This window comes from Ahaetulla prasina, chromosome 3, assembly GCF_028640845.1.
Source record: "Ahaetulla prasina isolate Xishuangbanna chromosome 3, ASM2864084v1, whole genome shotgun sequence".
Lineage (NCBI taxonomy): Eukaryota > Metazoa > Chordata > Lepidosauria > Squamata > Colubridae > Ahaetulla > Ahaetulla prasina.
The window spans coordinates 79,072,483-79,097,390 of NC_080541.1; the positions used below are offsets into that span (position 1 = coordinate 79,072,483).

Sequence of the window (24,908 nt, forward strand, 5' to 3'; positions counted from 1 at the left end):
ATACAATTGTTGTTCTGTGATTGTGTTCCTGAAAAAAAACCAGAATCTGAAATATGTAACAGAGCCAAGCATCACACACCAACACATAGTTGTAATTGTGGGAGAAGTTAGGAATTGGAAGGGTCATGAGTGCTTTAACATTTGTGTTAAACATGTGCCATAATTGCACTGCTACAGTTGCAGGAAAAATGGGAGATCATTTAATCTGTTTTTAAATCTTGTAAATGTATGTATTGTATATCTCCTGTACCTCATACAGCAGCACAAGAGGTGTGCAGATTCACACTTCAGAGTGCATATTGAATAAAATAAGATACATAGTTATCTAAACATAAATTTCTTCACTGTCTTCTCTGAACCAAAAGTCAGTGTTAAAAAAATATTATAAAGCCAGTTCTACAGTATAATTTTATTTTGCTAACAGTAAATGCAGTAATCCTAGCAGTAAAAAAATCATAATAAATAAAAATGACAGAAAAATAATGAAAGAGCTCTACAAACTGAGAATCAGGAACAAAAAAACAGTTCGGAAATTTATAGTGAGTGAACCACAGACGTTGTGTACCAAAAGAATAATTCTGTCAGACGCTTATAAATTTCTAATATTTTATATTTTAGACTTCCATTATTTGTACTGTGCAACTGTCATACTTTTAAGTTATATTGGAAAAATGCTTTCATTCCTTACATTTATTTCAAAATATATGAATTTATAGCACTTTTTCTTTCTTGGCAGCTATGTTAAAACTAGGATTTTAAACCATTTTACTATATCCAGAAGGGATTCCGTTCAATGCTCAATTGTTCATACAAGATTATAAAGAAATAACAGAAATGTCTGAAAATTGCTCTGATAATGGTAGCATACAGCTTAATGTAAGTGTAGATATATTCCCTGGTAGTCTGTATAAAAATAAATTTCATTCTGAGGCTTAACATTATACAGTATCCTATTATTTACTTTTCCTTTGTAAGGAATAGTAAAAAAAGATATATTTAGAAAAAAGTTACAGCAAAGGCTAAGAGTAATAGGAGCACATATAAAACAAAACTGTAACTGGATACTGTACTGAAATGTAACTTTCACTTGCTAAATAATATGCATTGTATATAAATATACCATTAATAGAGTTGTGTAAAACCTCAATAAACAAGTTAATGTTACAATGTTAATTCTAATATTTTCCTAAACCAATCTGTCATTTTACAAGATTTAATCCTTTTTTTATGCTATAGTTAATTTCTGCCCTTATTATACTTATTTCAGCCCTTATTAATTATATAGTATTGAATTAATAGAAATTGTAAATCCACAAGTTTCACAATTTGGAAGATGTCCAGTAGAATGCTATCCCACAAACTAAAGCAGTCAAAATCACTAAAGTAAGTGTTCTTCTTTTACCCTAACAAAGGATAATAATTTGAAGAAGCAGTAGGAAGGATATAACTATGTTACTGTTAGAAATTATAATTTTCATTAGTATGGCACTTAATATGGTCATGATAATTAAAAAAAACATAAAGGCAATTTTAGTAAAGCACTCCTTATAAAATGTCACACATGCCGAGAAAATAGAAGTTTCCTGTTACAAAATTAAAAGGTAGAAAAGTTTCACAGTACATCCTTTTTTTTCTGAGGTCCTGAAATGGATTTCTTGCTGAGGTCTGTCAGAAAATAGTAATGAGTGTTTAGAAGGTCTCAGCTGATTGTCTGCACCATTTCCTGTAGGTTTTGATGCAAATCTCCTTGTTGTTCTTCAATTAAGTGGAGGGAAGTAGTATTAAATTGCTTTGCAAGGATATTATTCTGAAGCAGATCATCTGCAACCTTGACAATGCAGGTGATATATTCAAACCATTTGGTTCAGTAAATCCTCCACTGGAATAAAAGGCTTTCCTCGGTGTTGCTCTAGGAGAAAAAAATATAAGTGATATGTTGTTAGTGCTAGTAGAAGAATCACTATTAAATCAGTGAGCCCCCTACCCAGTGGTGAAATCCAATTTTTTTTACTACCGGTTCTGTGGATGTGGCTTGGTGAGCGTGGTGTGGCTTGGTGGGCGTGGCAGGGGAAGGATATTGCAAAATCCCCATTCCCTCCCCACTCCTGGGGGAAGGGTATTGCAAAATCTCCATTCCCACCCAACTCTGGGACCAGCCAGAGGTGGTACTTGCTGGTTCTCCAAACTGCTCAAAATTTCCGCTACCGGTTCTCCAGAACCTGTCAGAACCTGCTGGATTTCACCCCTGCCCCCATTGTATACCTGATGAATTGTACACCACAACAACTAGTAGCCCCAACCAAGTAATGGTAAGGGGCTGGGAGTATAGTTCATAACCACATTTGAGCCTGAACTTCTCTGCTTCCTAAAAGTACTTCAAGGGCTTCTAAAATGCCTTGCCTGTGGACTTGTGCAGTGAGTTGCACAAGCACTATGAAAGTATTGGCTTTGGCACATATAAAAGGCTAAAAACAGAATTTCCGCAAGTGAAAGACACTTTGCATGGCTGGAATGGTGCCACTGGAAACAACCCAGAAGAGTGTTAATAACCCTGCCCTTTGGGCTAATAAATCTGATTCAGCACTTCATTGTGCACAGTTGCTGATTGTACCTTACTGGAAGAATTGTTTCAATAGAGTCTTAATTTAATGTCCATTGGACTAATCCAAAGCCTTCTAAGTTAAAACAAAGCAAACATATGCATGAAACCAAGGGCCTTTCAACAGCAAAAAGTAGTAGTTATTAAGTAATTTCTGCAATTGTTGTTTTATATTGACGAGGATTTCAGCTACCTGTGTTTTTAAATGTCCTCCAACATAAAAATACATCACCACCATAATCTGAGGCTTACATGAACTACAGCAGGGGTCCCCAAGCCCCAGAGTACGGACTGCCATCGGTCGACAGCCCAGTAGGAACCGGGCCATGTAAGTGAGCGAAGCCCCACCTGCACACGCGCAGGATCCAGGCAGCATGCGAAACCATCACCACCACCCTGGTCTGTGGAAAGTCTATGGAGAGTCTCAGTCATCCAGTTCATGGTTGTTCCAAAGGTGTTTTTTCAAGAGGCAACTGGACTTTCTGGTTTTTCTTTGAATTTTCTTTGACCCTGAGGACACAGATAAACCTCCAGGTGACTTTAACCCGACTCGCTACAAGAATGCAAAAGGCCAGCTGTTTGTAAGTATAGTATAAATCCTTCCATTCCCCACCATCCAGTCAGAGCTGAAGAAGCTTTTTGGGTGAGAAGCAAAACATCTTCAGAGAAAAACCAGAAAGTCCAGTTGCCTCTTTAAAAAGCACCTTTGGAACATCCTCCATGGAACTAATCCTTGGCGCCCAAAAGTTTGGGGGGGGGGTGTCACTGAGCTAAAGAACTGGCAACTGTGACTTCATTTTGTTGTGAACAGATAATAATAATTTATTTTATATATTTATACATATATATATATATATATATATGTATGTATGTATGTATGCATGCATGCATGCATGTATACATACATACATACATACATACATACATACATACATACATACATACTGAGAGCATGTGCACCAAGACAGGTTCCTTGTGTGTCCAATCACACTTGGCCAATAAAATTCTATTCTATTCTATTCTATTCTATGTAGGTCTTTGGTTATTCAGGTTTTCTCCCGCGTAAAATTGGAAGTGTCTTGGCGACATTTTGACGAAGTCTCATCCGTCATCTTCAGGCTGGTGTTTACAGCTTCGTGCTTCTAGGCGCATTGCTGAAATGGGTCTAGATCAGTGTTGGTGAACCTTTTCGGCATCGAGTGCTGAAATGGGAGTGGCACATGTGTGCGGGAGAGCACCGTAAACCAGAACAGCTCCCCGGCACACACTGTGGGAGTACTGAAAACCGGAAAAGCAGTTCCCCGGTGCGCATGCACACATGGGGAAGCTTAGCTTCTGGTTTCTGGTGTGCCAGTCACCTGGTGTTCTGGTTTCTGGCATGTGTGCGCACAAAAACCATCTGGCCGGCATGCATGCACAGGAAGGAAACCGGCATGCATGCCAGGGAGGTGTTCTTCCAGTTTCCGGTGCTCCTGCGCATGCAAAGACCAGCTGACCAGTGTGCATGTGTGCGCTGTAACCCAAAAGAGCAACGGGCAACGGCTGGCGTGCCTGGAGAGATGGGTCTGCGTGCCACTTCCAGCACACATGCCATAGGTTCGCCATCACAGGTCTAGATAATCCGTTTCCTCAAAGGTCCTTATCAGCTGCAGATTGACTACCTTCTCAACAACCTTCCTCCTAAATGGGAAGGTTGAGGACTCCTCCATAGATATCCCAAACCATTATGTAGAAGGAGGGTCTCTTGAGAAGGGAGCACATTACTGCCTCTTTCAAGATTGGGACACTATCCCCTCTGTCATAAAGGCTGACGTTATTGCTTGGAGGACCTCAGTTAAATTCTTCCCTTTATCTATATACAGTTGAACTTATCGCCTTGATTTAAGAACATCATATTAAACATATGTTGAATCATACCGTCTCATCTTTATAAACAATATAACTCAATTTTCTACAGATGTTTAGATTAAGATGGTGTCATCACACACCTTGTAATTGAGACAGGTTGTTAGCTCTGAAACAAAATCTGAGGAGAAGAAAAATATATATTTTTTTATTTCATTTTGTCACAACAGTATACAAACATCGATATAAAACAACAACACATCATATAAGAAAAATATATATATAAGCAAAAGAATGCAATAACTATGTTAATTTGATATAATGAAAAGGAACAATAGGACAGGAACGGTAGGCACTTTTGTGCTCTTATGCACGCCCCTTACAGACCTCTTAGGAATGGGGTGAGGTCAAAAGTAGACAGTTTTTGGTTGAAGATTTTGGGATTTTGAGTAATTTTGAGTAATTTTCTTGTTACTTTGTGGCTCAGAGCCAGCTTCTGGCCTTTTCCTATCTGTTTATATTTGTGTCTGCAAAGTTCATGCATTAAAGGGGACCTGGTTTGGCTTTGGGAGGAATTCTTGGTATCCATGATGTTTAAAATGCCTCACACACAGACCAATAAAATTTCTGACATTTACAACTCAGTTGGTAATGACTATTTCGTAAACTAGCCTAAGGAATCTCACCACTCTGATGTGTATATGGTAGATAATGTGGTATAGAAAAAGGGCACTGGCCTTTTTAAAATGAAAACAGTAATGGGCAAAAATAACTGTCAGTAGTAGCATCACAAGAAAAGTCAGTCTAAGCCTATAGTGGAACCGGTAGCACAGAAATATTGAAATGCTGATTTCTCACTGCTCAGGTGGATTAGCCCTGGTCAGATTCAAAAGCTTTTAGGGATGATGAAAGGAATATAACTTATATGGGAATATATTAAATACATAGAATAGATAAGTGGGATTTATGGGCAGGAATGTATAAAGGGGTAGGTAAACTTTTTGCAGGCCATGGCATCATCTTAATGGCATGGCATGATCATAATAAATATATTTTATTCATTAATTCCTGGATGGATTGATATACCTTGAGGGCAATTAGGGGCGTGGTGGAGATGGTCAATGGGGGAGATGGGTTGACTGCATTTTTCTGCTCCTTTCTGTAAGTGCATCAAGTCTATTTTCAAGAAAATAAATGATTTGGAGATTGTTACAAGGGTGAAAAATGGATTGCTACAGGTTCTGGCCGATAAGTTGTCTGCCGTGATATATAATATTGAATTGCATTTTACTGAGATAAACTGTTCACATTGGATCAATGAGAAGCTGCCATGATACCAACAATCTGTTCTTAATCAATGAGAATGTTAGTTCACAGGTCTCACTCAAGTTTGAGCACTCTTTTATTTTTATTTTATTTTAACAAAATTTAACAAAAAATGGATGTTCATCTTTTGCCATTCAACGCGGTACTAGGATACTCATCCTAGTATTTAACAGGGATACCAAAACTAAACCAGGGCAGACTTCTACATATGAAGTAAATTAAGATGGGGATGAAATAGCAGAGTTTCGAACTGGAAAAATTGGTTTGTTCCAACTGGAACAGCTTCATAGTACAAGAATAGAATATTCAGAAGACCAGCAGAACACATCCGTGAACATCAATCAGCAGTCAGAAGACACAATGAAAACTCCTTGATGTCACAACACATGGAGAGTCAACTATAGTTCAATTAGGAAACGGGGAACGTCCTTAACCAAGCTAAATCCAAAAATGCTAGGGAATTCCAATGCAAATTTTCAAGCCTCTTCTTCCCTCACTTTTTCTGTGGATAGTATCTTCATATTGGGCATGTGGATTCTATTTCAGCCCCATCCATAGTATGAAGTAGTTTCAGTTTATTACATTACTCCTTTCTACTATATGTTTAGATTGGGCTTCTTTCTTCTAAAATATGAAAAATACCTAGCTTATGAAAGAATATCACAAATTTCTGGTGACCTGAAAGATGAATCTAACAGAAATGTCTTGACTTCACCTCTTTTAACTAGTCACATGAATTGACATCAGCTGAATGTAGATCTTTTTTTTTAACTGAAATGTTCATCATAACAAACATGCTTGCTTGTCGTGTCCCACTCCTCCGCTGACGGCTGGGTCCGGGAAATCCGAATCAGGCTTGCCTCTGCAGCTCTGCCCAAAGTCCTAGCAAAGTCCTCAGAGCAGGCAGGAGACCAGTAAGTGACTTCAGCAAGATAAGTTTGACTTTTGCCTGACTCAGAGACTGCCAGAAAGTAGCTCCTTTATATAGGCCATGGGGTGTGGCTCCATGATTCAGCACTCATTAAGGCCTGCCCCTCCCTTCCCTCTGTTGCCTCCGCCTCTCCAATCTTCTGATGCGAGGGTCACTCCAATCAGCTGTTCTTGGGAGTAAACCCTCCTCAGGCTCACCTGCTGTGGATGAGGGGGAGGGGTCTAGCTGCTCCGTTTGCCTGGGCATGGAGTCAGGGCTGGGGCAGGGAGATGCTCCTTCTTCTGCAGTTTGTGGGGGCATGGAGCCAGGACTTGGGCCGGAAGGCATACATTCCTCAGTGTTGGGGAGCAGGTAAGAAGGCCCCGGCTGCTCTGAGGGCGGGCAAGACACAACACTTGCTGCTGGCAAGCATGCTATAAAAAAACAAACAAAGAAGTACAAAGTGTAACAATCAGCCAACACAGCAAAGTGGTACTATTCTCAATCACCAAAGATTGAGCCATACAGATCTCCTCTCAGATAGACCCTATTTCTTCAACCCTCCTTGATGAAACTGGAGGCTACCAAAAAGGCTATCTTTCAAGTGGAGGATGTTAATGAAGATTTATCTGGTCAAAGGGTACAGTAACTGGAGCTTTCAAAACAACAAGATTGATATGAGGAAATGGCAAATATTTGGGGTGAAAGAAAGCATACACTTTTGAGAAACTGGGTCACAGGAATGTGACCAGACACAAATGTGCTTTGTCTGGGCAGAGTCTGTCTTTATCGTGAATTAGCTGCAAGTCCAATCATTTCTAAGATCTCAGCTGTTATTGCTACAAATTTTTGTTCTTTGTACCTCCCTTCTAAATATGCCAAAAATCCTGGTGATGGCAAACCTCACAGAATGTTACTTAAACTCAAAAGCTAGCCAGCAGATGCTCAAGGACACAGCTCTTTGATAAGCTAGCTTTATCACAGAGAAAAGTACAGTATTTATCTCACAGAGAAAAGTCATAATAGAACAGAAAATCAGTTCCCACCAATTATAAGCCCTGAGCCATGCACATAGCAATCCTAAAGTTCAAATCTTTAATTTCTTTTCTCCATTAGTTAATCCTAATGGTTTATTTGGCTTATTTCTTAATGGGTGAATGGCTTATTTCTTAATGGGAGATGCAGTTGACATCTATATGTTGTTTCTGTGATGGATTTACAACTCTCACATTCTTTGCATCTGATTTTGATCTTTCTGGTTCTGTGCCCAGATTCCAAAATTATTTCTACCACAAGGCATAGAAAGTTGGAACTCGGGAAAGGTTCCCATTCAATTTCTAGGTGCAAATTTGAGGCCAATCTGGGTTCCGGTGCGGAATGCTGCCAGATTCTAAGTACAGTTTGAATTTTGCATCTGAATCACTGGACATCTCTGTTTTCTTCTCTGACATCTGATGCTGATTGATTCACCTTTGTTATTCTCGCAATGGAGAGAAAACATATCCAATCCATATGCCCTTGTTACAGATGGACATCTGGAGTGATGCTGTACCACCTTTTATGGAATCTGCAATGATTTTGCTTTCCAGTTGTTCATCTAACTCCAGCTGTCAGAGGATTGCTACTATTGCAGATTTTGCTCGATTTGCGAAAAAGTTGCCACACTTGGTGTCACTCCGTGTTCAGTACGTTGGTTGTGCTGCAGGAGACTTGATGTCACTTGTCTTTCCCATTTTATCTGATATCCCTGGAAGCCATCACTCCCTGGTTTGCTCCTGTTCACATGACTGTCCAATTCTCATTTCTTTATTCTCCAGTCTTCGGCCACAACATATTCTCTAATCTTTGCTTTTGGTTATTTGACAGAATCTCCCCATTTGATCATATTCTGTACCGCTGATTCTCAATTTTCCACATTCCACAACATGTTTCTCAAGCTTGACAACTTAAAAAAATGTGTGGACTTCAACTCCCAGAACTCTCCAGCCAGGATGCTTTTGTCAGCTCTTCCTTTGTGTATCCAATTTTTTCTTGCATCATCGGCCTTGTCACCTCCTGCATCCTTTTCATGGATCCTTTTCAAAACTAAACACTTTCTCTAGAAGGCTGAACTAAAGAATGAAGAAAAGATGATGTTACTTCAAGGAATCCACTGACTAAAGTTGTTGCATTTGAAGAAAGTAAAAACTTCTAAATCAGTTTGTATGTATGTACCGGTATGCATGTACGTATGTATGTATGTATGTACAGCATATGCACACACACACATACACACATATACACACACACACATAAAAACACACACTTGCTATTTACAGGTTTTTGCTTTCAGTGTATAGATTCTGTTCAGTACAGACAGCTCCAAAATTCAACACTGCTTAATGTTTTTAAGAAACAAATATTTTAAATCAAGATCTTTTTTGTACCAAGGCAAAACAAAGGTAGCTACGGTATTATATGTGAAAAGGCAGCAACATTCACTGTGTTATCTTGTTGAGTAAGAAACATCATAAAGCAAACTGTCAAGCTTAGGCAGCACCAAAAATTCCACAAAACCAAACCCTTTTAGAATTTCAAAGAGAGAAAGATATTGAGGTTGCTTGGATGGAGTCGGTGAAAAAAAGAATGGGAAGATGAAGGAAAGTGAGAATAAATTCAGGAGAAACTAAACCAGTGGTTCTCAACCTTTATAGTGCTGCGACCCCTTTAAACAATTCCCCACAATGTGCCGACCCCTTTAATACAATTCCCCACGATGTGGCGACCCCAACCGTAAAATTATTTTCATTTTGAATTTATTGCGCCTGAAGTCAGATTAGGCTAGCGATTGGGAGTGATTGCAGCTGGTTTGAGAGGGAGACATCAGAGCAAAGATTTCTCTTTTTTAATTCATCGCGCCTGAAGCCGAATTCGGCTAGCGATTTGAAGAGCCTGCAGCTGGCTTGTGGAGTCAACCATTGGAGCGCGATTCTTCGACTCACAAGTTTACTTCCCATATTTCCGATGGTCTTAGGCGACCCCTGGCAAATCATCATTCGACCCCCAAAGGGGTCCCGACCCACAGGTTGAGAACCGCTGAACTAAACAGAGGGGCATTTGATAGGTGGAATACTCAGGAATTACATGTGAAGCCCCAAAAGCTTTTTGCGCATAATATCCACTGCTTATGCTCATCTATAGGTGGTTTCAAATTAAAGCTGATTGATTCTGCAAAGCTGACATTAGTAATACTGACACCATCAAATCATCAGTTGCTCAGGTAAAACTGGACAATCTGACACTTCCAGAGGGTAAAAGGAGTATTTTCTTGCTTTTGCAAAAAAACCATAAGATAATAGGAATAGGAAAATAAACTTTCACAACTTTAACTGCAATTGTGTTAGGCCTTTGGTTAGAAAATGTTATTGTAGTTTTATAGTCAAGTGATGGAGCAGCTATTTTGAAATTGTTCCATTTGTTCATGTCTGACTGAGGAGATTCTTCACAGATATCCAGCAACAAGGAAAAAGTCTACCACCAGCTTTGAAAACCTAACATGCATCATCTGAATCCTGCAAAAATTATATAAATTAAATTATATAAATTAAAATTTTATTATATAGTCTAATGAAAATTCTACTTGATGGGTTTTAACAAATGAGTACACTGGTCAAATCAGGTTACAAGGCAAGTTACAGCTTAGTAACAGCAGAAGCTTTCCAGATGAAATGGGTTTAAATTTCAGGCTTCTTCCTCCCATTCTGAGTCAATAGACTTTTGGCTGCTCTTTTCTCAGCCTTTGAGTGCCCTGTTCCATATCTATATAATGGATCTGTCTGAGCACCAGCTCTGTTCACCAGCTTCAGCCCCGACACCAAAAATGCACATTAAAGTTTGCACAGAAAGAGGAGTCAGATATGTAACTGGAATACTTGCTTACAACTTTGCTCAGGTAATGGCACTTAATCCTAGGGTGAATGAAGCATAACCTTCAACAAAAGTAAAATCTTCCCTAGCTTGGAAATATACAGTATGGGCTGTATCCAGGGGCTCTGACTTCTTGTACCAGTTTCTGTCTTTTCTTTAATTAGCCTAACTCTATGCTGCAATTCAAACATACTTTCTTGGGAATAAGACTCGCTAAATTCAGGGGCTCCTTCTAAATAAACATCACACTGTCAAAGTTTCACTGATTGCTATGAACTATGTTGTTAAGTCACACAAGTTTTCAGTGAATAACTTGCAAAGAATTTAGGTTAGTTGGGGTGACTTTTTTTTGCAGAAGATTTTATGGAGATGTTTCCTATTCAGTCAAATTTAAAATCATCTCTCATTCTGAATGTGTTTGCTTCGGGAAAAGTGGTTCTGAGTACAACAATGTTACAATAAACCTTAGTCAAATTATTCATTGTAAAATTATAGTATTATGAACCACTTTTCCCAAAACGAATATTGGGATTTTCAGCTGAGATAATCTTTTCCCCAAACTTTCTCAGTGTCCATCTAATTGCAAATAGAACTCATGCAAGTTTATCTAATACTAATGAAAAAGGCTATGTGTTTGTCTTAATAAAAAAATATTCAATTTAAATTTGACTCCTGATAAGTATGTGAACACAGTCTGTGTTTAATTACTTTAACAAAATATAAATTTTACAAAAAACTTTATGTCTTTCAAATTAGTCAGCTAGTACAAATACCTCTATCATAAATTAATTTCTGTCCTAGACATTTATACATACTAGTATGTTTCTGAATGTATGGTAAGAAAAGAAAATGACAAAGGTTTTGTGTCTGAAAAATTATCACAGTGGATAATTTAAAATAGATCACCTGACATGGCAAAGCTGCAATTTATTTTATATTATAGTTATAATAATGTTGTTCAGGCATACAAGATTACTTTAACTGTGCAATTTATGTTTATAACCACATGAATATGTTGTACATTGGCAAACTCTTAATTGAAAGCAGCAAAGGAAATTGCTGGATACAACTATAACCTGAACTCTTTAAAATTATACTATGTGACCTTTGAGAATTCTATACTATTGTTTATAAAGCTACACTGAATTTTGGCTCAAAAAATTATTTAGAACGCAACATTTGAAAGAGGTTGGAGGATTTTCTAAATGTGTCTCTTGGTTTGCCGTTTTTATAAACTTCTTGCCACTTGTTTACTGATCCTTCTTTTTGTGGCTGACAGCAAAAATGTTCCTAACAAAAGAAGGCTCCTGCAGCAATATAGGCCAAACAGGGACCACTCTTGGAAAAATAGATAGTTTTGGTTTTTGCCAAGAATCAAGTAGACAATATTTAGGGAAGCAGTTTAAATTTAGGAGACACAGAGGCTTTATTATAAAATTTGACATATTTTTAAAGTAGTCTCCGGATGGAATGTTTATACATAAACTAGATGTTTAAAATAAGAAAGAATTTCCTCAGCTGGTCCTGACTCCTGCTGATTCATCCGTGTGCTTTTCTTGGCAGTGTTACAGAAATGGTTAAAGGGCAATCAAGCTGCCAGGATGTCAGTTATCTTTCTTCCTTTTCAAAGCTTAATATTTAGTAAAATAAAACAAAGGAGCACAAGCACATACAGAAACGTAAAGAGATCACTGCTGGATCAGACAAAGGACTCATCCTGGAAGCTCACAAGCAATACAGGGGCCAACTACACTAGGGGTGTTAAACTCAATTTCATTGAGGGCCGAATCAGAATTGTGTTTCACCTTGGGAAGCTAGGGTGGGCGTGGCCAACATGACATCATTCGTGTCAGGGGTGCCTGTGGTGGCCTGAGTTCTCTGCCAGCAAAAACGGGCTTTCAATCTCCGTTTTTGGCTGGGACGGCCTCCTGCAACCCTCGGCCCTCCCAAGCTCCATTTTCACTGGCAGAGGGTTGCAGGAGGCCGTTTCAGCCAAAAATGGATTGGGAGCCCATTTTCACTGGCAGAGGCACCATGGACTGGTCTTTAGCTGTTTCCAGGGCAGCCTCGCAGACCAGATCGAAGGACCCCGCAGGCTGGATCAGGCCCGTGGGCCTTTAGTTTGACACCTCTGTACCACACTCTTCCACTATTGCTTTCAAACAGCAGCTATTTATGGCATGCTGACTTTGATCCTGGCAATAGTACACAGCCATCAAGAAGAGTGTTCTCTGTGACTCGCTACGGATTTCCTACTCACGAGACCATCTGCTAAAAATTAAGGAACATTTCTTTAAGGAGCAGCTTTCTTTAATCTCACCCCCGCCTGTCTTTACAAACACGGAGGAGATTCTAACACAGGAGGAGGCAATTCCCACGGAGCCATGGATTACTAAAAAAACCAAATGACGGAAACGAAGGAAAAGAGGTAAACGATCTGGGATCTTAAACAGATTAAGAAGTCGCATTAAAACTCCTCTGCCTTCAATTTTCCTAACAAATATACGCTCACTTGCAAATAAGATGGATGAAATACTCCTCTTAAACAAATACTATTCTGATTTTCGCAATTCAGCAGTCCTATGCTTCTCTGAAACCTGGTTAAATGAATCAATTGAAAATAGCAGCCTGAACATTCCAGGATTTCAAATTGAACAATCAGACAGGATTCCAGAAACATCTGGCAAAAAGAAAGGAGGAGGCTTATGCCTATATATTAATTCAACCTGGTGTCAAGATTTTAACATAATTTACAAATTCTGTGACAATTTAGAGACTCTAATTATCAACTGCAAACCTTACTATTCGCCTCGTGAATTTTCCTCATTTCTTCTAATTGCTGTTTATGTCCCACCACAAGCCTGTGTAAACAAGGCATTACGAACTCTAGCTGACCAAATCATGGAGGCTGAAGCCAAACACCCTGATTCACTGGCCATTGTTTTGGGAGATCTAAACAAGGCAAACTTAAGGAAAGAACTACCAAAATACTTTCAGCATGTCAATTGTCCCACCAGAGGCAAGAATACTCTAGACCACTGCTACACAACACTAAAAGATGCCTATCGGTCTTTACCATGTACAGCTGTAGGACACTCTGATCATTGCATGATTCACCTTGTACCTGCTTACAGGCAAAGACTTAAAGCCATAAAACCAATAATTAAATCAGTGAAAACCTGGACGGAGGACTCAGAATTAAAGCTACAGGCATGTTTTGACTGCACTGATTGGAATATTTTTAAAGATACCTCTGCAGACCTGGATGAACTCACAGATACTGTAACATCATATGTCAGCTTCTGTGAAGACCTATGTGTACCTACAAGGAACTTGCGAATACACAGTAACAACAAACCTTGGTTTACACCTAAACTTAAGCAGCTACGACATTCCAAAAAGGAAGCCTACAGAAAAGGTGATAAAATGCTGTACAATCAGGCCAGAAATGCACTAACAAGGGAGATAAGAGCAGCAAAAAGAAGCTACTCTGAAAAGCTAAAGAATCAGTTTTCAGCAAATGAACCAGCAAACATGTGGAAAACTCTTAAAAATATCACCGGCTATGGCAAACCTCCTTCCCAGGCTGAAGGTAATCAACAACTGGCAGATGACCTGAATGAGTTTTACTGCAGGTTTGAAAGGAAACTACAGCCACCTATCTCCACAACCCCCATCTCAGACACACCAACAACAGCCAAGCCTCCTACAACTGACCCCATTTCATTGGGTTCACAACCCCTAGTGATCACAGAAAAGGAAGTGCAGGACCTATTTCACAGACAAAAGCCAGGAAAAGCTCCAGGCCCAGATAAGATAACTCCTTCTTGCTTAAAAGTCTGTGCTGACCAATTGGCCCCCATGTTCACCATATTTTCAATAAATCACTAGAGATGTGTTATGTTCCTTCTTGCTTCAAACGCCCTACCATCATCCCAGTGCCGAAGAAGCCCACCATCAAGGAACTGAATGACTACAGACCAGTTGCTTTAACATCTGTAGTCATGAAAACCTTTGAAAGGCTAGTGCTTTCCTACTTGAAAACCATCACGGATCCGCTGTTAGACCCCTTGCAATTTGCATACCGAGCAAATAGATCAACAGATGATGCTGTTAATATGGCTCTGCACTACATCCTACAACATCTTGAGTCTCCAAAGACCTATGCAAGGGTCCTTTTTGTAGACTTTAGTTCAGCATTCAATACCATAATTCCAGACATTCTTCTAACTAAGCTAAACCAGCTACAGGAACAGACTTGTAAGTGGATCACAAGCTTCCTAACAAACAGGAAGCAGCAGGTGAAGCTAAGCAAGATCACATCAAATACCTGTACAATTAGCACAGGGCCCCCCAAGGCTGTGTGCTCTCCCCACTTCTCTTCTCTCTGTATACCAATGACTGCATCTCCAATGATCCATCTGTTAAGCTACTGAAGTTCGCAGATGACACAACAGTGATTGGTCTCATTCGAGACAATGACGAATCCGCATATAGACGAGAGGTCGAACGACTAGCCTTGTGGTGCAACCAAAACAATCTGGAACTGAACACACTCAAAACCGTAGAAATGGTGGTAGACTTTAGGAGAAACCCTTCCATACTTCCACCTCTCACAATACTAGACAACACAGTATTAACAGTAGAAACCTTCAAATTTCTGGGTTCTATCATATCGCAAGATCTCAAATGGACAGCTAACATCAAAACATCATTAAAAAGGACAACAAACAATGTTCTTCCTGCGCCAACTCAGTAAGCTCAAACTGCCCAAGGAGCTGCTGATCCAATTCTACAGAGGAATTATTGAGTCTGTCATTTGCACCTCTATAAGTGTCTGGTTTGGTTCTGCAACCCAACAAGAAAAACACAGACTTCAGAGGATAATTAGAACTGCAGAAAAAATAATTGCTACCAACTTGCCTTCCATTGAGGACTGTATACTGCACGAATCAAGAAGAGGGCCGTGAAAATACTTGCAGATCCCTCGCATCCTGGACATAAACTGTTTCAACTCCTACCCTCAAAACGACGCTATAGAGCACTGCACACCAGAACAACTAGACACAAGAACAGTTTTTTCCCGAAGGCCATCACTCTGCTAAACAAATAATTCCCTCAACACTGTCAGACTATTTACTGAATCTGCACTACTATTAATCGTTTCATAGTTCCCATCACCAATCTCTTTCCACTTATGACTGTATGACTATAACTTGTTGCTGGCAATCCTTATGATTTATATTGATATATTGATCATCAATTGTGTTGTAAATGTTGTACCTTGATGAACGTATCTTTTCTTTTATGTACACTGAGAGCATATGCACCAAGACAAATTCCTTGTGTGTCCAATCACACTTGGCCAATAAAAATTCTATTCTATTCTATTCTATTCTAACCACTGATAACCCAGCTTTCTGTGAATTTGTCCAAACTTTTCAGTGTGAATTGTATACTTTTTAAAAATCAGTTTTAAATCTGTCTTTGGTTTACACAAAAACACATAAAATCTGTCTACACTCTCTATCCTGCACAAGGCTTTATAGACCTTTAGCATATCACTGACTACTACCTGTGCTAAAAAATATATATATAGTCATTCCGTGTAGGGGATTTGTTTTAGTCCATTATTTTCTTAGCTTTTCTAACAAGAGAATATTGTTTTTGAACCTGGTATAGCAACTAGAATTTAGGCTACTTAAAAATGTTGTCACTTTGTCATCATTAGAATATTTGTTTTCTCAGTTGATGGGAATTTATTAAAGTCATACATTTCCATGATTTTTTTTCTTCCCAATTTCTTTTTTTCAATATTGTCAATATGACATCATCCTACTAATAAGTTGATAGTACATTTTTATTATGAGCATCTTGATATGACATAGGTATGTTGAAAGTCTCCTGCTTCTCTTTCACCATTGCAATGCAGGAAACTTAGAATGTGGAGATTTTTAGAATTTTTTTCGAATAGAACAGAACTGGAAGCAACCTTCTTAGTCTTCTAGTTCAACCCTCTGCTCAAGCAGACCATATACCATTTCAGACAAGTAGCGGTCCAGTCTCTTCTTAAAAATGAAGGGGGAAAAAGAGAGATGCCACCTATTTATTTTACTGCCTATTAACAGAAAGAAGTGAGAGAAGAGGTGCTGCTCTTTACCTCAACCTTCCAGATGGCTCCATGTGTAACACACTGCAGTGAAAAGCACGCATATATAACCCATTACAATAAACGCATCTATAATTGTGATAAATATGCAAAACTAATTATGACCATATATGCTGTAAATTAAAATCTTCATTAAACTTCCAAAGAAATGGCAAATCTTAAATTTCATAATGTCTCTTAAAGAGTCTGGCTTTCAATACATTTTTGTAAAGTGCAGCAGTTACAGAGTAAACCGAGAGCTTAATGACTTCTATAATTTGGGTAAACTTTTGTTATCAAATATTCATGTCTGCTGCTCATGCAATCCAAGAAATTTTCAATTTGTAAAATAAATTAAAAATCTAAAATAGAGACTTTTATTCTCATAAGGACAAATGATTCCCCCCCCTCCCGGTTTATTAATGTCAAGAAAATTCAGTCACCATGATCTATAGAACATTGTATTAGCAACATCCCAGTGATGAGAATGCCAAGACTTTTGCATCCGTAGCTATCTTCCTGATCCAAACAAGCTTGTACAAATTATTAGTAGGTTTGCTGTTCTGCTTGCCCATTTTGTATCAGATACATTCTGGCTCTCTAGAATGGTTTAATAATCATCACATTCTCTGATTCTTGGCAACATAACTGTTCTTTCTTCTCCACAATTTTCATAATTTTATTAGCAAATAACCTTTGCATCTTTTGTGAACAACAAGAATGGAATTTCTACCCTGAATATTTGTTATTTGGTATTGTTGTATGACTTTCATTGTGATTTCAGATTTCTGCCAATTTTTGACAAAGCATCACAGTACAAATAATGAGTACAACTCCTGCCTACAATTATGTAATAGATTAATGTGTTCAGCAAAATCATCAGCAAACTGGGAAATTTGATGATGCAGTGAAAATAGTAGCTATTAAATCAAGCCTGTACCAGGTAGTTATTATTTGATTATTTTTTTCTGGCCATGCAACATTTTATTTGCTTGTTGATTTGTTTCTAAGACTTTTCCAGGGCAAATTTCTACTGATGTAAACAAAAGTAGAAGCAATCTGAATAGCAAGGATTACAAATATAGGAATCCACAAGCAGCCAGAAAAAGAAATTCATCAAGCAATTACAGATTTACAGATTTTACAGCAATTCAGATTTTTTTAATAATTTTTAATTTAATAACAATTCAAAATTGGCAAACAAAGTCAAGATTTACTTTACAAGCTTGTTAGTAACTTAACAACTGCAGTGATTCATTTAACAACTGTGGCAAGAAAGGTCTTGTGGGATAAAAACTCAATAACTGTCTTGCTTGGCAACAGAAATTTTGCATTCAATTGTAGTCATAAATTGAAGACTATCTGCACTTGAATTTAATTCATGGAAGCCACAGATGCTAAGATGAGCTTCTATTTATCTCAGCTCAGTTTTTCCATTTTTGGATTGTTGGACTGAAATTATTTTGTCCCTAGATAAGCAATAAATATCAACAGATTCAGAACAACCCCAAACTTTGCAAATGACTTTCAAGCCTTTAGGTTTTTTTTTAGAACAAGGTTTAGGAAACCCTCAATAGAAGCCCCATAAGAATTTAATGAGATAGAGGGGGGTGAAAGTCCATGATCTTGGGGTAGGAATGAGAATGAAATGATTACATCCACAACAACATAACCAGATACAGACTGGAATGTAGTTTTAAAAGGGAGAAGAACAATTATTTCAATATAGCTGAGATTAAAAATCCAAATTGGAGAGCAAAAACAAAAGAGAACCTCTCTTCTTATGCAACCTGAGGAAAACACCACATGTTCTGTGGGCCCACACTACTACCAGATATTTGAGAATGGAAGAAAAACCAGTGAAAAAAATAATTCATTGGGCAATATGCTATTGCAAGACTCCCTCCTATCAGACTCTAAACTCATCATTTGAATGTTTGATGTGCACAGATTGAAAAGTTTAAATTAATTGCATATTAGCACTGATGGCGGTGGCTTCAATAAAACATAATTGTTTTCACTAGAATTCAGTACAGGGTGTTACTACAATCCAATAATGAAAAAATGGAATTACCCAAATAGCTATTATAGCAAATGACTGAAAGGAAATTTATAATACAATGAAAGAAAGATTTGTGCTACCAATATAATCACCTTCACCACATCAACACTAAGTGTTCCACAGCTTGCTATCGCTATCTATAACAAAATTTGGATTATGCAGAATAAACCTCATGAGATAGATCTACTTTGTATATAACCTGGGTTGGTCTAGTGGTTAAAGCAATTGTCTAGAAACCAGGAGACTGTGAGTTCTAGTTTTCCCTTATGCAAGAAAACCACTTGCGTGACTTTGAGCCAGCCTAACTCATCTCAAAAGATTTTTTGTTGTGTGGAAAATAGGAGGAGGAAGAAAAGATGACAATACATCTACAATTCAAAAAGGCCTTGATCATCTAACCGCTTGGTCTAAAATTTGGCAACTACGAATTTCAACCAGCAAATGCTCAGTCCTACATATTGGAAGAAAGAACCAATCACTAAGTACATGCTTGATGGACATTACCTCACAGATGACCCCCCCACCCAGTCAAAGACCTTGGAGTTTTTATATCTAACGATCTAAGTGCCAAAGCCCACTGCAACTATATAGCAAAAAAGGCTCTAAAAGTTGTTAACTTAATTCTACGTAGCTTCTTTTCCAAAAACACCACGCTACTGACCAGAGCATATAAAACTTTTGCTAGGCCAATTCTTGATTACTGCTCGCCTGTCTGGAACCCATACCATATATCTGATATCAATACAGTTGAGCGTGTCCAAAGGTATTTTACGAGAAGAGTTCTCCACTCCTCCGTAACCAATAAAATACCTTATTCCACCAGACTTGATATCCTGGGTCTAGAAAACTTGGAACTTCGTCGCCTTCGACAGGACCTGGGTTTAGCTCATAGAATCATCCGATATGTCCTTCCTGCCAATGACTACTTCAGTTTCAGCTACAATAACACAAGAGCTACCAACAGATTTAAACTTAATGTCAACCGCACCAGTTTAGATTGCAGAAAACATGATTTCTGTAACAGAATTATCTATGCTTGGAATGCATTACCTGACTTTGTGGTCTCTTCTCATAACCCCAAAAGTTTTATTAAAAATCTATCCACTGTTGACCTCACCACATTCCTAAGAGGACTCTAAGGGGCGTGCATAAGAGCACAAATGTGCCTACCGTTCCTGTCCTATTGTTTCTTCCCCTATATATATATATGCTTATACTACCTTGTTTCTCCTCATATATATGTTTATATATTATATAATCTTTTGTGTTATGCTTCTTATGCTTGTGTATATTGTTATGACAAAATTAAATAAATAAAATAAAATAAAAATAAATGATAGAGATTTTTACAATACGTTTCTCAGGGATCACTCTTGATCAATATTCTGTCTTATCTATTTTATTTGTAACTTTTTCTCCATTACTATTATTCTTCATATTCTTACCAGAATGTGCTCTGGATAACATTCTAGATGAACCCATTAGAGTGCTCTTACTATTCATTCTCCTTTATGTTTTATATAACAATTTAGTGTTTGTAAACTCAGTTGTGTGTGTGAGAGAGAGAGAGAGGGAGGGAGGGAGGGAGAGGGAGGGGAGAGAGAGAGAGGGAGAGAGAGAGAGAGAGAGTGCGCATAAGCCAAAGAATCTGTCCAAAACTATGATACTTTTGTTCTTTACAGAATACTAGCAATTCATTTGATATGTTCTTTCCTATCCTGGCATTTTGTGAATGGGTGTCAGAAATGAATTCAATAGGTTGTACCCTTGTGCCACATTTTTGAACCTCTCAGATTCAAATGTGATTATCGAGCAGGGAAAACTGATTACAGGTTGGAGCCAAAGTACCTTCTCCCCTTTGGATACAAATCCTTCACACCTGTATTACAAAATCTAAATTCACAATACTTTGTTATCAAAGTCCATTCACTGCCATTATAACATGATAAAGCTAAATACTGATATATATTCAGATATTGAGAAGCGATTAAATAATTAAATGCACAATTAACTAAACAATCCTTATTAGAATAATGTGAAATGTTTAGAAATCAAACCTATATTAATATTGATATTTATGTCTTTTCCTGGCACTACCAGTTTTTTGTGGTTTCACAAAATATTGAAAAGCATCCGTTGTCTTGCTATTTAGAGTGTGTGTGTGTTATGTGTACAAAATGCATGACATTGATCCTTTCTACCCTTAGTTACAAATACGTGTCTTTTTGCCTTGTCAAAATCAAATGGAGCCTTTCATTTTGGTATTTTGCATGAGTGCTATTTTTTTTTATTTACATTTATATCCCGTCCTTCTCCGAAGACTCAGGGCGGCTTACAGTGTATAAGGCAATAGTCTCATTCTATTTGTATATTTACAAAGTCAACTTTCTATTCTAGCAAAAAATTGTCCTTGGGTCTTTGGGTAAAATGCACCTCTCCCTTTATAATACACCCCATTTAACTGTTTATTTCATAGATTTAAAGAACTCCTGACCCCAGCCAACTGTTTATATTTTAAAAGGTCAGCACAATAAAACACACACACACAAACAACCAAATAAAAATCTTCCAAGGGCTCACCCACCACCCTGACCCAAAGGTTGAAATAATAACACAATCAGGATGGGAGCTGCACGATCTTGGGGCAAGGTGGAGGGATATTGTTCTATAATAATAATAATGATGATGATGATGCACACTCATAACTGGGCTCGGGAAGTCAGGCCAGGCGCTTTCCTCAAACACCTTTCTTTGTTTTCTCTTCATTTTTAACCACGGCTGCCAGATCCGGACGGCCAATATGGGCACGGTGGGTTTCTCCACACACACCACCACCACCACCACCACCACCACCACGGAGGAATTTTTCGAAATGCAACACCCCACGGCAGCCCTTGGCTTCCCACCCGAGACCAGGACAAAGACGTCCTCCTTATCCCGGGCTGCAGCGGGCCACGTGCAAGCGAGGATGGGTTGCAGAGACCCGCAGGAGGACCAGTCTGCCGCCTCCTCCTCCATCTCCGCGTCTCTCAGCAACGGCCAGAACCCATTTCTGTACTCGGTCAGAGGCCAGAGAAAGAGGGAAGAGCCTTTCCCCGCCCTCCCTTACACTCGTCGCGGTTATAGCTTAGCAAATTTGCGCGGGAAGGGAAAGGGACAAGGGTCCACATTCGTGGAGAAACATGAGCGCCGCGCTGCTACTGTTGCAATTATTGCTCTCCACACGCCCCCACTCCTTTCGTTTTATTTTTTATTTTAATTCAACCGTAGCCACTCCTAAGGGTTTTCAAGTTTCACCCCGGCCAAACCGCTATAAGAAAATCTGCTTCCCCCGCCCCCCACCCCCCTCCTGCTATGGCTTTGGTATCAGGGTTGCCCGACCTCTGGTGACGCAATCGGGCTTCTGGAGCCCCTCTGTGGTCGTCTTTCCCGATTCTTGCCAGGGCGTTTTTATTCATTTCCCTGGGCTTTCCCAGGCATGAATCAGCAATTACTGGAAACAGGCACGGGAAGTGCCCTTTACGTTCATGTTCTGCCTGTGGATTTTCAGAGATGTTGGCTGGGAGAACCGGGTGCCAGACTAGATCGGTTCCAGTGCCTTGACTTTTGATGTCCCTAATGCCTGTCAGCGCCTTTGGCAATGTTGCCTGAGGCTATTAAGAAACTCTGATCCAGGAGTTGGAGGCTTGGGAAAGAATCGGCTCTAACTTTAGACATTTATTAACCGTTTGGTGTCAGCAGTTTACCTGTGACAGCTGCCTTCCTGCCATGACCCACAATCTGGAGTTTAGATTGATTTCAGATATTGCAGTTAACAGCTTTTCACAGTCTCCTTCTTTTTAAAGTGTCTGCAAAGAATTGTTGAGGCAAATTAACTTGTTAAATGTTTAACCTAAACATTATAAAGGTAACCTGGGGGATGTTTACCCTTGTAGCCCTTATTTCTGAGAAGAAAAGGGTGGTGGAAAAAGTTTGCGCATGGCTATCAAAGAGACGCAAAATCAACAGATGGAACTTCTTCATAGTTCATGCCTGATGACATGCTGTGGTTCATTATTAACCGTGATACAATGGATAAATAACATCGGTTAAGTTCATGTGCAGTGTTCGTCAGAAGCCGTTGATTGTAAACCACGCTGCTTCAGTTTTTGGCATAATGCACTAAGCCAAGATCAAACCATATGACGACTTGGTTCAATATGTGAACAAAGGCCACACTGCATCTTCTTACTGTTAAAACAACTCTTTGAATCAGTGCCACACTGGAACAAATAATGCATGAGAGTCATGAGGAGACACAGTGTCTACAAAATGGTTAAAGTTAAATCATAATCCTTCAATAATCTGAAATTTCACTTTTGATTTTTTGCCAATGCTGAACTTTCTTACACTTTGAAGAAATTATGGGCTCGCAGTTTAGAGAAAAATAATAAAGCTCTTCATTTAAAAAAAAAAAAAAAGAGGTAAAAATGTCAGCCGTATTTTATGAAGCAAATTAAGCAGGCAGCAGGTAAAGGAAAAGTATGCAAATGAGCCATTTCATATGGCTGGACAAATATTCAGGATCAATTTGCAAAAAATAGAAGATAATAAAATGCTAGCTCATTCTCTTATATTTTCTGACATGATTTAGCTAAAGACCGTAGCTATAAAAATTCATGAAAGTGGTCATTAAAAAAGTTATGAAATATATTAACAAGACACCATTTTATAAGAAATCAGCAAAAATAACCAGGGTATTGTGAGATTTATTGTGTAGCATAGGTTTTTGTAGTCTACAGCCTTTTTTATCTAAATTTGTATCCTAATATAATTTGTTAATCTTTTTTATTGCCTATTTCTCTGCTAAAATTAAAAGGAATGCCTTTCAGAAAGGAGATCTCATATCTTGGACTTTTCGATGGACCCCTTATAGCCAGTGCTGAAGTGAATTTTTATTCTGGAAGATTGCTTGCATTCCTTAAACTTGAGACTTTTCCCCCAGTTGTAATCTTGTAATTTGTATTGTTTACCCAGCTCACACACATGGGCACCCACATGCATGTACTCCAGAAACAGTATGACCTCAAATACAGTAGAACCTGTATGCTTCTGAACACAACCAAATCGGGTCCCAACCAAAAAATTCACAATTTTTTCCCGTGGCTGATTTCCCCTTCTGCGCCATTTTTTTGTAAGCCCCAAATTTCCAAAATTAGGTTCGGGTCACAACCGAATTGGCTTGCGACCAAAGTTATGGAACGAATTATGGTCGTGACCAGAGGTTCTACTATACAGGTAGTGTTGTGTCTGTGCCCCCCGAGCCGGCCCTGCTACCAGAAAGTAACTTGGAGCCGGGCCTGCTGCCAGAAAGTGACTTGGACAGTGAGGGGGAAGGGCCATCAGGACTTACCTCGGGAGCACCGGCTTCCCTGGCTCAGCTCCAGGAGCCAGAAGCAGGCCAGGTGAAAGAGATAACGAGACCTCCATCCCCCGACTCTCCCCCCCCCCCGCCACGCCTGCAGACCCAGCTGACAGCAATCAGGCATGGTTGAATCCTAGGTTTTGTAGGCAGGAGAGGAGGGAACAACAGAAGCAAGGGTGGGGCAGGCCTAGGAAGTGCTGAGTCATGGAGCCACACCCCACAAGATATAAAAGGCAGCCAGAGCTGCTGTGTCTCTTTGTAACAGGCAAATCCATTGATTGACTAGAGTTGAAGTTTGACTCACCAGCGTCGTGAAAAATAAGGAGAGCTCTTGGCAGACGCTGGCTCTTTTGTCGCCAGAGCTGTTAGTGCCGGCTAATTAAGCCATCATTCAGATGGAGGCAGAGGAGGACAGAACAGCTAGTCCTTAACTTACAACAGTTCATTTAGTGACTGTTCAAAGTTACACCATCACTGAAAAAAGTGATTTATGACCATTTTTCACACGGCCATTGCAACATCCCCATGGTCACATGATCAAAATTCAGATTCTTGGCAACTGACTCATATTTATGATGGTTGCAGTGTCTGGGGTCATGTGATCACCTTTTGCAACCTGACAAAGTCAACAGGGAAACCAGTTTCACAAAACCACCATGTTACTAATTTACCAACTGCAGTGATTCACTTAACAACTGTGGCAAGGAA

The 24,908-nt window shown here is 39.0% G+C and overlaps 1 protein-coding gene across 2 annotated transcripts in view; it reads right to left on the reverse strand.

The window, feature by feature from the left end:
* Window positions 1-452: 452 nt before the first annotated feature.
* Window positions 453-24,908, reverse strand: part of LOC131194539 (uncharacterized) — a 78,482-nt gene continuing 54,026 nt past the window's right edge. The window contains exon 2 of one of the 2 annotated variants that reach the window (XM_058175640.1): window positions 453-1,909. The gene's annotated coding sequence lies outside the window, so the exon portion shown is untranslated. Of the gene's footprint in view, window positions 1,910-6,882; window positions 7,115-24,908 lie in introns of those variants that run through there. The other variant, XM_058175641.1, reaches the window with a different exon arrangement.